At 35.6% G+C, this 12,564-nt stretch overlaps 1 pseudogene; it reads right to left on the reverse strand.

The window, feature by feature from the left end:
* Positions 1 to 2,762: 2,762 nt before the first annotated feature.
* LOC106340951 lies at positions 2,763 to 5,987 on the reverse strand (annotated as a pseudogene).
* Positions 5,988 to 12,564: the final 6,577 nt, after the last annotated feature.

A 12,564-nucleotide genomic window follows, 5' to 3' on the forward strand; every position in this document is an offset into this window, starting at 1 on the left:
TCTATCTTTGATAGGTAAGTACCACATCCGCTGGTACGGCACCCTATTCCGCCCACGTCCTTGCGGTTTATATCGTGGCTTCTTGCAAAATTTACACTCTAACAATTCTACATTTTCTCCCCATATATCATACAGTTGTCTATACACACATTAATCATCTCCGAAGGTAAACCAAGGCTATGAACCAGTTTCTGAATCTCATAATAAGATTCAGCACACTGATTATCTTCAGGCAAATACTCTTTAAACAACTCAGCCCATGCATCCATACAAACTTCAGGTAAGTTATGATCAGTTTTGATATTCATCATCCTAGCTGCCAATGATAATTTAGAAAGACCTTCTCTACAACCTTCATAAATTGGCTCATTAGATGCTGTTAGCATTTCATAAAATCTTTTTGCATCCAAATTAGGCCCCTCTACATTTTCTACCTCCTCTATTACTGATCCTGTTTCACGAAATGCATATGTAACCATATCATGCATCCTATCATGATCTACCATATGATCCTCTTGAAGGTTACAACTTTCAGAAGGTAAATGTGGTTCCTCTCTGTTACGAATATTTTCAGCCTGATTACTACTACTAGCTTCATTCCTATTATCACCTTCTCCGTGGTTAAACCAGATATAGTAATGTGGAGTAAATCCTCTATTTACTATATGTTTCCAAACCGTTTCACTAGCAGCAAATTTGGTATTGTTGCATTTACGACAGGGACATAACATTTTACCCGTTTCTAGTGTGAGAGATGTCTGTCCGGCGTGGTACATGAACATCTCTGCTCCGTTGAGAAATTCTTTTGTTACTCTTCCGCTTGAATCTTTATGCGCATACATCCAACTCCGAAGCTCATAGATATTTCTAGGCATTTTTTTTTACTCTTTCTCGTTTTTTTTGTGCATCTTAAGAATGAGGGAGAAGATCATATTTATAGGGAAATTTCGATTTTGGTAGGTAACAATGTTACAACGAATTTACGTCTAATAATAACTTAACCACCAATGTGCAACTGCATTCCTCATAAATTGGTCGTTAATCAGATGATAGATTTTTGATGTTACTTAGTCGCATATTTACGACTACTTTACGACTACTTGAAAGTGTAGTCGTAAACGCGAAGTTAATTTACGACCAATTTTCGACGAGAACTATTAGTAGCAAACTTACGTCTAACTTACGACGAACTTTCAGGTAGTCGTAACTTAGTCGTAAACGCGAAGGTAATTTACGACTACACATTTATAGTCGTAAATCGTAGTCGTTACTCTCACGTTTTCTTGTAGTGTAAGGATAGAAAAGATGTAATACAAATTCATGAAAATCTTACCAGTCTATAAAAAAGTTATGATCAAATTTTATAAGTCAATGTATATATATTTTCACAATCCACATAAATTTTAAAATCTATTAACTCTTGAAATTCACAAACTCTACATAAAATTCATCTCCCAATAACCCCCTTAAAAACTTGCAGAAGAATCTCGTCGGTCTCTTCGTTATTAATTTTTTTAATTCTTCCTGTGAAGGAACGTACTTGTATCTTCTTTTTTTTGACAACAATAATAACTAAACTAAGATAAAGGTCATACCGACTCGTAAAGCCAAGCCGGTGGGGTGGAATCAACATAGAACACAACTGAAGGGGAACACCGAGCACCTCGTGCAAGTTTGTCCGCCACTAAATTAGTTGCTCTTGGTATATGTTGAATCTTGAAGGAAGGAAAGAAATTCTTACTGCGTCGAAACTCCTCCAAGTGTGTAGCAAAAGTTGGTCATTCGCCAGGTGAGGACACCATCTTCACCAGTTGAAAACAGTGTGTTGCAAAAACTACGTCTGAAAAATCAAGGGTCTTCATGCACTCCATAGCCCATATAAAAGCTTCACATTCTGTATGTAGAGCTGATAAACTTCTTCGGAGATTCATCGTCCTCATCATCTTCTCTTCTGATCCTACGCCTCGGCAGAACCATTCCTGCCCGGAGAATTTATCATTTTCCTTCCATGCACCATCTATAAAACAAATCCTCGAAGGACTCGAAGATTGCCAGTCAAAAGCTTGTGTATCCTGAAACTGCTTTTCTGGAATTGTTATTTGAGCCTCCACCCATACTTCACTCTCCATTCCGCAATTCGAAGAATTTCCTGAGGGTTTCTATCTCTGTTATTAAAAACTTTATTATTTCTATTTTTTCAAATGTACAATAATATCCATGAAAGTTGTGAAAATCATATTCTTTTGGAAATATCCAGAAAAGATAATCCATATTAGTAAACACCGATCGGCGGGGAAAATACCAGGGACTTGTTTCATAATAATTATATTCATAAATACAATGGAAAAACTATTCTTAAAACGGAACAAAATGCTAAATAAGTTCTTGAATAATATTTACAATCAATGTCGCACCAACATTGCTTTTGAACACTTCTTCCTTTGTTTAATACACGCTTCTTCCTTTGTTTAATACACACCAAACGAGTAATCTGTCATTTTAATCTGATTAAACTCCTTGCAAAAATGTTTTGTATCTTTCCGAACATAATTCATGAAATTCCAAAATCTAATGACAACAAAAATGGTTTACAAAATTAGAGAAATTCCAACTGGTACGGTTTCTCCTAGCATACAATAATTGCAGCAAAAGAAGAAAAAAAAAACACAAGCCATCATTAGAAGTGTCGAGTAACAAAAGATTACTATTGAGTTACAAAACTGCAAACTGTATTATAATTATTTCCACCACCCTTACCTAGCTCACTTCTTCTGTTTTGTTCCAATAGCTTTGTCTATGATGCTTTCATAGTATTGCGTATACGGAGAAGTCTTATCTCGCTTCTCAACCAGAAAAACGTTTCTATCGATTGTTGATCGTTTGGTGAGAAAGCCGCTTCATCTCTCTTCATTTGCACATACTCAATATTCATCTCCACCTAAACAAAACAAAAACAGTCCAAAAGCAAAGATTCTTGTTACATTCCACAAAAGTAGTTGGTTTGGTTTCGTTGCTTAGAGAGAGTTACCTGCTCGATAAAGCGTTTCACCACACGCTTCAACCCTTCCATAGTGCTGCTCTCGTTAAACTTCTTCAGTCTCATAATGGGAATAGTAGCAACCTCAGGAAATGATATGTGGAAGCTCCATTGAGCAAAGTGAACAGCAAGGAGCTCAATCACAGAGAAGGTACACTGTTCTTGGAAGTTTTGGGACTTTAACCAATTCTTAGGCAGCTGCAAAACAAAGAATCCATTAGCTTAACCCAGGGATGATTAAAATTGAAAATCTACAATGCTACTCCTGAGTCTTTTCAGTGATGAGTTTCCAACCTTTAAGGTTGAGACAGCTTCAAGCTTCTTTGCTTGCTTTTCACCGTCGTTTGTGGTTTTATATTCCAACATATCCATTACCAGTGATGCTATCGGAATGAATATACCGCTAGTACGAGAGAGATGATTGAGCCATTGAATACATTTAACCCTTAGGAGAAGGTACCGTGGTCCAATAAATAGTGTAGCAACTCAATTTATAATCTGAATCATAGTATAAAGCAACGGCTGGAGATCATAATCCTGAACGTTGGCGCCGATAAAAATCACCCAGAGATCAAGACAGTTTGTGTAGTGCCCGCTATGTATCTTCTCCACAGCTTCCTGCTTACAAAATTTGAAAGAAGCTAAGAAGACAAATAAGAAAACTTAAGAAAGAAAGTTGCAAGGACTAAGAAGCACCTTATTCTTTGTAGTCATAGACATCTTCAATAACTTGGCAAGTTGTGTAATGGAAACAAAGGCCTTGGTATAAGACTTCTGCATATCTTGAGAGCACATCTCAACAAGAGAATCTCTAAGGAACTGGAGACGTTGTTGTGAATTTTCCTTTGGAATATCGCAGTCATGTAGAAAGGCTTTGTACATGTTGATGAAGCAGGTGTCAAAGCATTCCGAGTTAAAAACCATACCGATGTTTTTCAAGATTAGAAAAGCCTGCTTCGATAGAGTCTATTCACCCGTTACCCACAGATCAACAGAAATCTGCACCAATGTACACAATTAAAACATGACTTTCCTAGAGAAAATAAGCTTTTAAGAGTGTAAATAAAAACTGTATCTCTCTAGATACCACTGTTCGAGAAAAATCGCTAGGCGTTAGTTAGACACTTTATATGAGATTATTGATTAGTCAGACGCCTAGACCGAGAGACCGACTTTTAAAAAATTGTTCTAAAAAAACTTTTCCAATTAGCGGATGCCTAGATACCAAATAAACCGATTTTTAGAACACTGTAGATACTAATGATATATTAGTGATATATTAGCGCCAAAAAGATGTTGAGTCTAGTCCAATATGTATAACTTTACTAGGAAAAATGGTGAATATATAATGTACCTTAATCAGTTTTTTCAGTAACTCTGGAAATGCGGCAAAAAAACACTAGAGAACCTCTAAGTTGGGCAAGCGCAAAAAGACTGTTATCTCCAAATCTGCGGCCTGCTTGACAAGACGGATGGTACTTCTAAAGAAAGATTTGATGAGCGGTTTTACACTATCCCATTTTGGGTTGTTCTTCAGCTTCAAAATCTTTTCTTTGTTACTGGAGCCTGATAATCCCAGAATGCTCCTGAAAGTATGATCAGCTTTCTGGAGAACAAAGATCATGACCTTAGCGAATGTCTCGCTGTCTTCTATTTCATAGCATATGTCAGGCTTAGTAATTCCCGATGGCTCGTGTCCGTAATGACATGCAGCTCGATACCAATTTAACAAACTGGTTAATGATTTGAGCAGACTGTTCCTCATCAACTAGGGCACAGCAAGAGGTTAAGACAGTTCCACAGAGTACTTTGCGCTTCATTGTATCTGTTCTAGTTTCATCTACCACCTGCATTGGATGATCGATAGCTTTATTTTCACTTTGCTGAATAAATAAGAAGAGCAAATACTGTGAATACTTGGTGCCATCACGTAGATTCTGCAACAAACGCCAAGTTAAAAGAGTACCTCATCCAGATATCCATCACTATCTGAATCACCACCGTTAAGAGCTACATCTTCACCATTGTCTAACACTGCATCTATGATGATATCCTTAGGGTTTTCTTCAAGGCATCTGAAAACAAAGAAAATGGAACAGTACAGAGTCGACTTAGAATACAAGAAACTCAAACAGATTACTGAGCAGCTGTTTTAAGAGATAGGATTGTACTTTTACCTCTTCTTATGTGGCTGTTCTATCATCTTCTCCTCTTCGTCTTCTGCCTCACGACGCCCATTTCCTAAACCACCGAAGTTAAACAGTCGGGCAATATCATCAGATACAAGGTAGAATCAAAGATCTTAAACCCAAAAAAAAAAAGAAAAAACTTTTAAAATCATTGCAAAAACCATTTACTCTCTCACTACCACAAACACTACAAAAAAAAATAACTTAATCAAGATCCTAAAGTGAAATTTTTTTCTCAAATGTTGCAAACACCATTAGCTCTCCACTACCATAAACAAGTAAGTAGTCAATATGATCATATAAACACCTAACAAACTAGAAAGCAGATAGGGTAATGATAAAAAAAGAAAAAAAAAAAACTCACTTTTTTTTTAAGAAAGGGCTTCTGCTTCCTGTTTTGCTTCTCAACAGACTGAAGATTCTTCTTTGCAAATTTTCTAGCTTTCTTCCCACGCTTCCCCATTTGACCTAATGCTGAGTGTAAGCAAATACGATTTAAATGTCAGCGCGATTTCAATTCCAGACAACGATTCAATAAACTAGGTCGACAAATTCAGATTCTCAATCTAAGACTTTAAACATTGTGTATCAACCAATCTAGGTTAAAGCTTCAAAGACGTTGTAATACAAACGGGAACAACTAGGGTTTGCAATCTCTTAGCTTAGTTTCTCCGAAGACAAGGAAAGGAAGAAACTTTACCGATTAGAGGCGAAAGCGAAAGGAGGCTTCAGAATTACTAGAGGCGAACTGAAGAAGGACAAAAAGGCGCAGAGAAGGGTTTAATTTTTTTTTTTTTTTTTTTTTTTTTGTTAACAAGGGTTTTAGGCGAGTCTTTTTTTTCTATTTTATTCTTGTAAACGTTTGAAGCAGTTGTTGAAAGACACAAACGTTGGAAACGGTATGCGCTTAGGAGTCGATTCGGTTAGTTTCGGTTCTTTGGATTGGGAAACTTTCTGGTTCAGTTCGGTTACATGTGACATAATCTAATTGAAACTTCGGTTCCGAATATTTCGGTTCATCGAATAGATTTTGGTTGTTTAGAATTTCGGTATATATTAGGTTTGTTAGAGTGAATTTCGATGCAATTTTGGTTTAGTTTTGAAAAAAGAAAAATAGAGTTGCAAATTCCTTACCAATTTAAACTGAGAACTGAAATAAAATTTGAAAGGGTATTTGATTGTTTTAGCATAACACAGAAACCAAACCGAATTAACCGATCGTGCGAGGGTCAGTGTGGTTTCCCTTAATTATACATCAAACCATCACTTAAGCCATTTCATGAGAGGTTGTAGCCACTCGTCACTACAAGAAATAGTTTAATTTTTTACCTTCATTTTCATTAGAAAATGGTCAAAAACACTCTATTTTGACAATTTTTTGACCAAATAAAGTCGTCAAAAAAAAAGCTCCGTCAGAAATGGATTTTGGTCACAAAAGTGGTCAAAATTTATTGACCATATTTAAAGGTCAGAAATGTCGTCAAAAATAAATAGTCAGAAAATGGTCAAAAATAATTATCAATTTTTGATGAATTTTTTACCACTCTTTTGTGTTGATTTTTTATTATTTATTTAAAAATTGATCAGATTATTAATTTAAATAAATAGTACATTTAATAGCAACATGAAAATAGTAAAATATAATGAAAATGAATAAATATGAATAATTGTTATTTGAAACAAAAGAATTGAAATTTAACAACATAAAAATACATACATTAAACTCAAAAAGAAAACTAAAATGAAATAGAGATCATTCACTATGTCCACCATTACTTAATTCCTTTGTTTAGTCTTGTCTTCCTCCATGGTCTCAACGTATCTGGATCTGTCCTAGTTGTATTTTGACAACAAATGATAAGAGAAACTAAAATTAGATTAAAAAGTCACACTTAAAAAAAATCACACTCAAACTACTTCGGTTAAAATAAATTTTTTTTTTTTTGGGCAACTTTTTTTTTTGGGCAACTCCGGTTAAAATAATTAAATCAACTAAAGTAAGATTATAAAGAAAACTAGAAAACAGAAAACAAAGCCCAAACCATTGTTATCCAGATTTTGGAATATTGATTAAGTTCAGATCTATATTCTTTTATAAAGTATGACACAAAACATGGATCTAACCTTGCAAGGAGTAGAGGAACATGGCAGAAGCAAAGCTGAGATGATAGTGATATCAGCAACACTGAAACTTCTCCAATGTGACTTGCAGTGAAGGAAATAGAGGTTTTGATGATGGAGTAGCAGAGAAAAAAAGAATAAAAGAGTAGAGAAACAGAAAAGGGATGCAAAAGTCTGTTAAATTAGGATAAAAATAGTAGAAAAATAAATGGAAAGAGGATGGCTCCGCTTAATGAGAAAGCTTTGTAATTAAGAATGAGAAAAAAAAACTTTTGAGATTTAGGTTAAACCAAAGATATGGTTAGAAAGTGGTAAGATTGTGGTCACAAATTTTTAACCGACCATGTGTTTTGGTTACAAAATTCTAATAATTTTTTTGACCATTTTACTTATTCATCACAAAGTGGTTAGAATTTGGTCATAATTGTTTTTGACCATTTTTAGTGGTCGGAAATGTGGTTAAAATGCAATATATTTTCTGACCATTTTTTGACCATATGTTTTGGTTAAAATATTCTAACCATTTCTTGACCATATTTTGTATTCATCATAAAATTGTCACAATATGGTCATAATTATTTTTTATCATTTTTGTTGGTCAGAAATGTGGTCAAAATGTGATATGTTTTCTTGTAGTGTGTGTACAAATCATATAGCTGTAAGCCTGTAACATCATCATACATAGTAAACAAATTGGCTAAGGTCATTCTTGGACTTTGTAGGGTTATGAAATATTTTTATACCCCAATGTTAGATGGGTTTTGGACCTTTGGTTGCTAATCCTGATTATGTCTATTATAATTAACCCTCCGATTTAGACGGACATGTTTAAAACTTAAAAGTAATCATGTTTAAGTTAAACCAAAGGTTTCTTTGTCAAATCATTTTGTATGATGTCATTTGTTGCTTCATTCGTAGTTCACAATTAACTCAATACCTACTTATATTATACGCCTAGGTAATTGACATACTTCTAGGTTATTATATGATTATCACATTATTTCATTTTCAGTCACACACATCTTGAAGTCAAAACGGTATATCATGCGTGTGTATCACCATGTTTAATGTAAATCAAAGGTTCCTTTGAAAAGAACATTTTGTATAAGCTGACTCGATGGTGCTATTTTATATGTAAAGCGCAACAACACCTTGGATTGGTAGATTGTAAACAGAAAGTTATGTATAGCAGTATACAGAAACATTTGTTGATCCATAAAGTTTTCTGAATATCAGGTGCTAGCTCATGTTTCGTCAAGGTCTCTAGCTAAATCGCAACGTGTTTTTACTACCTGAAGGTAATATACGGACTCGTACGGTATGACGTACACGCCCTGGTCCTTTCTAACATTATGTCAGATCTGTTTTCCGTTCTTTATATTTGTTGTTTGTTTGACATAATTTTTCTCACATGAACATGTGTAACTTCCATAGACCAACAACATTTAATACACACGGAACTGCGAACAAATCGTTTAGGCTTTTAGCACACGTCAAGTTGTTTGACCGGTATATCTAGGGCTGGGCAAAAAACCCGGATCCGAAAAACCGAACCGAACCCGATCCGAAAAAGTAGTATCGAACCCGAACCGAAATTGATTAAATATCCGAATGGGTTCAAAATTTTGGTATTTAGAGAACCGAAACCGAACCCGATCCGAACCGAAGTATTTTGGGTACCCGATTATATCCGAAATTGATTTATATACCTATATATATTAATTATTTTTAGATTTAATATATATTAGTAACATCAAAATATATAAGATACTTTTAACTTATCCAAAATACTTATAAATATATACAAATAGTCAAAAGTAACATGGCTAAAATAGCTAAAGTATACTCAAAACCCAACAATACTTATTGATTCTCAATCCAAATATTCAAACCAAACCAATTTATATGTTAATTTTAGGTACTATGACATATGATATTCAAATTTATAAGTAATATATTGTTTTGTTTATAGATTTTGAGAAATTTAAAGTATATAATGAATTTTAAAATTTTTAAAATAATTTAAATGGGTTATCCGAACCCGAACCGAACCCGCAAAGATCCGAACCGAACCCGAACCAAAATTTAGAAATACCCGAATGGGGCTGAAATCTTTGAACCCGAAAACCCGAAACCCGAATAGACCCGAACCGAACCCGAATGGGTACCCGAACGCCCACCCCTAGGTATATCTTTTTCTTTTGTCAACTACCCATTTTAACCGGTCTATCATGGATCAAATTATTATGGATTCAAACATATTATTGGAGAAAAGATCCGACTCTAGAAATAGATAAATGACTTGAGTAATATATAAGAAATTTGGGCCACTCCAGTTACCGCCAATTAATTTTAAGTTGAAAGTCTAAGAAACTTGTCATGGTATTAGAGCCAGATTCCAACACCTTGAACCATTAATCCCGGCCTGAACAGTGGTCCGATCATTCCACGAATTGATGGTCCAAAGAAGATTCAATTCCTTCGAGATTACTAGAAAAATAAAGCATTGTCACAGAAGGGATATGATGGATTCTGTGTGATTAATGGTTATACGTACTTATTGGAAGCCCAGAAACTTGTCACATATACACATAAGATGGACCTTTTGGGTGTAAATGTTAAGAATATAAGATGGACCGTTATTTAGTCGAGAAGTTTTGTCATCTTTGATAAAAAGAAATTTAAATAAAATTTAAATAAAATTTATTTATTAATAAACACCAGATAAATCAGGAATCAGATCCAATTATAAGCTTGTTTCGAACAAAAGTATCAAAGTCTAAATATTACAATCCTAGCTTCGTCCACACACTAAACTCTGCACATTTCGCTAGTTTGCTTTTCGAAATTCTCTGATATCGGTAGTCGTTCTCACTACAAGAAAACACAGTTTTAGCAAGGAAATTTAACGAGGAAAACTATTCCTCGTGAAATTACGATGACTTAACGATGAAATTGCGAGGAAATAAAGTTTCGTCGTAATGGCCTTGTAAAATACCGAGTAAAGCTTTTCCTCGTAAAATCGTCGTAAGTTAACGTGGTTTTTCCGAGAAAAATGTGTTTCGTCGCAAATTCGTCGTAATTTTAGCATGATTTTTACGAGGAAATAACTTACGAGGAAAGAACGAGAAATCCACCAACTTAACACGTTTTTTTTGCCACCAACCTAATTTTTCGTCGTAAATTCCTAGCAAAATTCAACTACCAGATTCGAAAATTTTCTATATATATGGAGGTTTGAACATAATTTTAAGCACACCAACAAGAAAAAAAACGTGAAAAAAATGTCGGGCTTGGGAAATATTTTCGAGTTGCGGAGGTGGATGTATATGCATAGAGATGCTAACGGGAGAGTGACGAAAGAATATCTTGCTGGGTTGGAGCGTTTTATGCATCAAGCAGATTCTACACCGCTCGCCCAAGAAAGCGGTAAAATATTCTGTCCTTGTAGGAAATGTAACAATTCAAAGTTGGCAAATCGTGAAAATGTTTGGAAGCATTTAGTAAATAGAGGTTTCACGCCAAATTATTATATCTGGTTTCAACATGGAGAAGGTTATAGTTATGATCAGAATGAAGCTAGTAGTAGTAATAGCAACTTTCAAGAAGAACCGGTTGATCATCAATTGCATAATGCACATAGTTACCATCAGGAGGATCAGCCGATGGTAGATTATGATAGGGTTCATGATATGGTAACTGATGCATTCGTAGCTCATGATGATGAAGATGAAGAACCTAACATAGATTCAAAAAAGTTTTATGAAATGTTAGATGCGGCAAATCAACCACTTTACAGTGGTTGTAGAGAAGGTCTCTCTAAATTGTCATTGGCTGCTAGAATGATGAATATTAAAACTGATCACAATCTACCTGAAAGTTGCATGAACGAATGGGCAGATTTATTTAAAGAGTATTTGCCGGAAGACAATGAGTCTGCTGATTCTTATTATGAGATTCAGAAACTGGTTTATAGTCTTGGGTTGCCTTCGGAGATGATAGATGTTTGCATCGACAACTGCATGATCTACTGGGGAGATGATGAGAAGTTGGAAGAATGTCGATTCTGCAAGAAACCACGATTCAAGCCGCAAGGAAGGGGACGTAATAGGGTACCGTACCAAAGGATGTGGTACCTACCAATTACAGATAGATTGAAAAGATTGTACCAATCGGAGCAGACTGCTGGAAAGATGAGGTGGCATGCCGAGCATACTCAGACGGATGGTGAGATGACTCATCCATCAGATGCAAGAGCCTGGAAAAATTTTAACAAAGTACATCCGAATTTCGCTAGCAATAGCCGGAATGTGTACCTCGGATTATGCACAGATGGATTTAGTCCATTTGGAATGTCAGGGAGACAATATTCATTGTGGCCTGTCTTTCTTACGCCATACAACCTGCCACCGGAGATGTGCATGCAACGGGAGTTTTTATTCTTGACCATATTAATACCCGGTCCGAAGCATCCAAAAAGGTCACTTGATGTTTTCCTACAACCACTGATAAAAGAGTTGAAAGATTTGTGGTCAACAGGGGTGAGGACGTATGACTGCTCAACGAAGAAGAATTTTACGATGCGAGCTATGCTTTTGTGGACCATAAGTGACTTTCCTGCCTATGGGATGTTGTCTGGATGGACTACACATGGGAGATTAGCTTGTCCATATTGTAATGGAACGACAGATGCATTTCAACTGAAGAATGGTAGAAAGACAAGTTGGTTCGATTGTCACCGTCGATTTCTTCCAGTTGGCCATCCGTACCGAAGAAACAAGAATTTGTTTAGGCACAAAAAGGTTGTGAGAGACACTCCTCCTCCATATCTAACTGGAGAACAAATTGAAGCGCAAATCGACTACTACGGAGCTAACGAAACAGTTCGCTGGGGTGGTAATTGGCATGTCCCTCGTAATATGCCTGATTCTTACGGTGTTCATCACAACTGGCACAAGAAGAGTATATTTTGGGAGTTACCATATTGGAAGGATCTCCTTCTGCGCCACAACCTTGATGTGATGCATATAGAGAAGAATTTCTTTGAGAACATCATGAATACAATATTGAATGTCCCAGGGAAGACAAAAGACAACATAAAATCGAGGTTGGACTTGCCGGATATTTGCTCAAGAAGCGAGTTACATATTAAAAGCAATGGGCAAGTTCCCGTTCCGATATTCAAATTGTCTTCAGAAAAAAATCGGTGTTGTTCAA

This window comes from Brassica oleracea, chromosome C4 (genome assembly GCF_000695525.1).
Source record: "Brassica oleracea var. oleracea cultivar TO1000 chromosome C4, BOL, whole genome shotgun sequence".
Lineage (NCBI taxonomy): Eukaryota > Viridiplantae > Streptophyta > Magnoliopsida > Brassicales > Brassicaceae > Brassica > Brassica oleracea.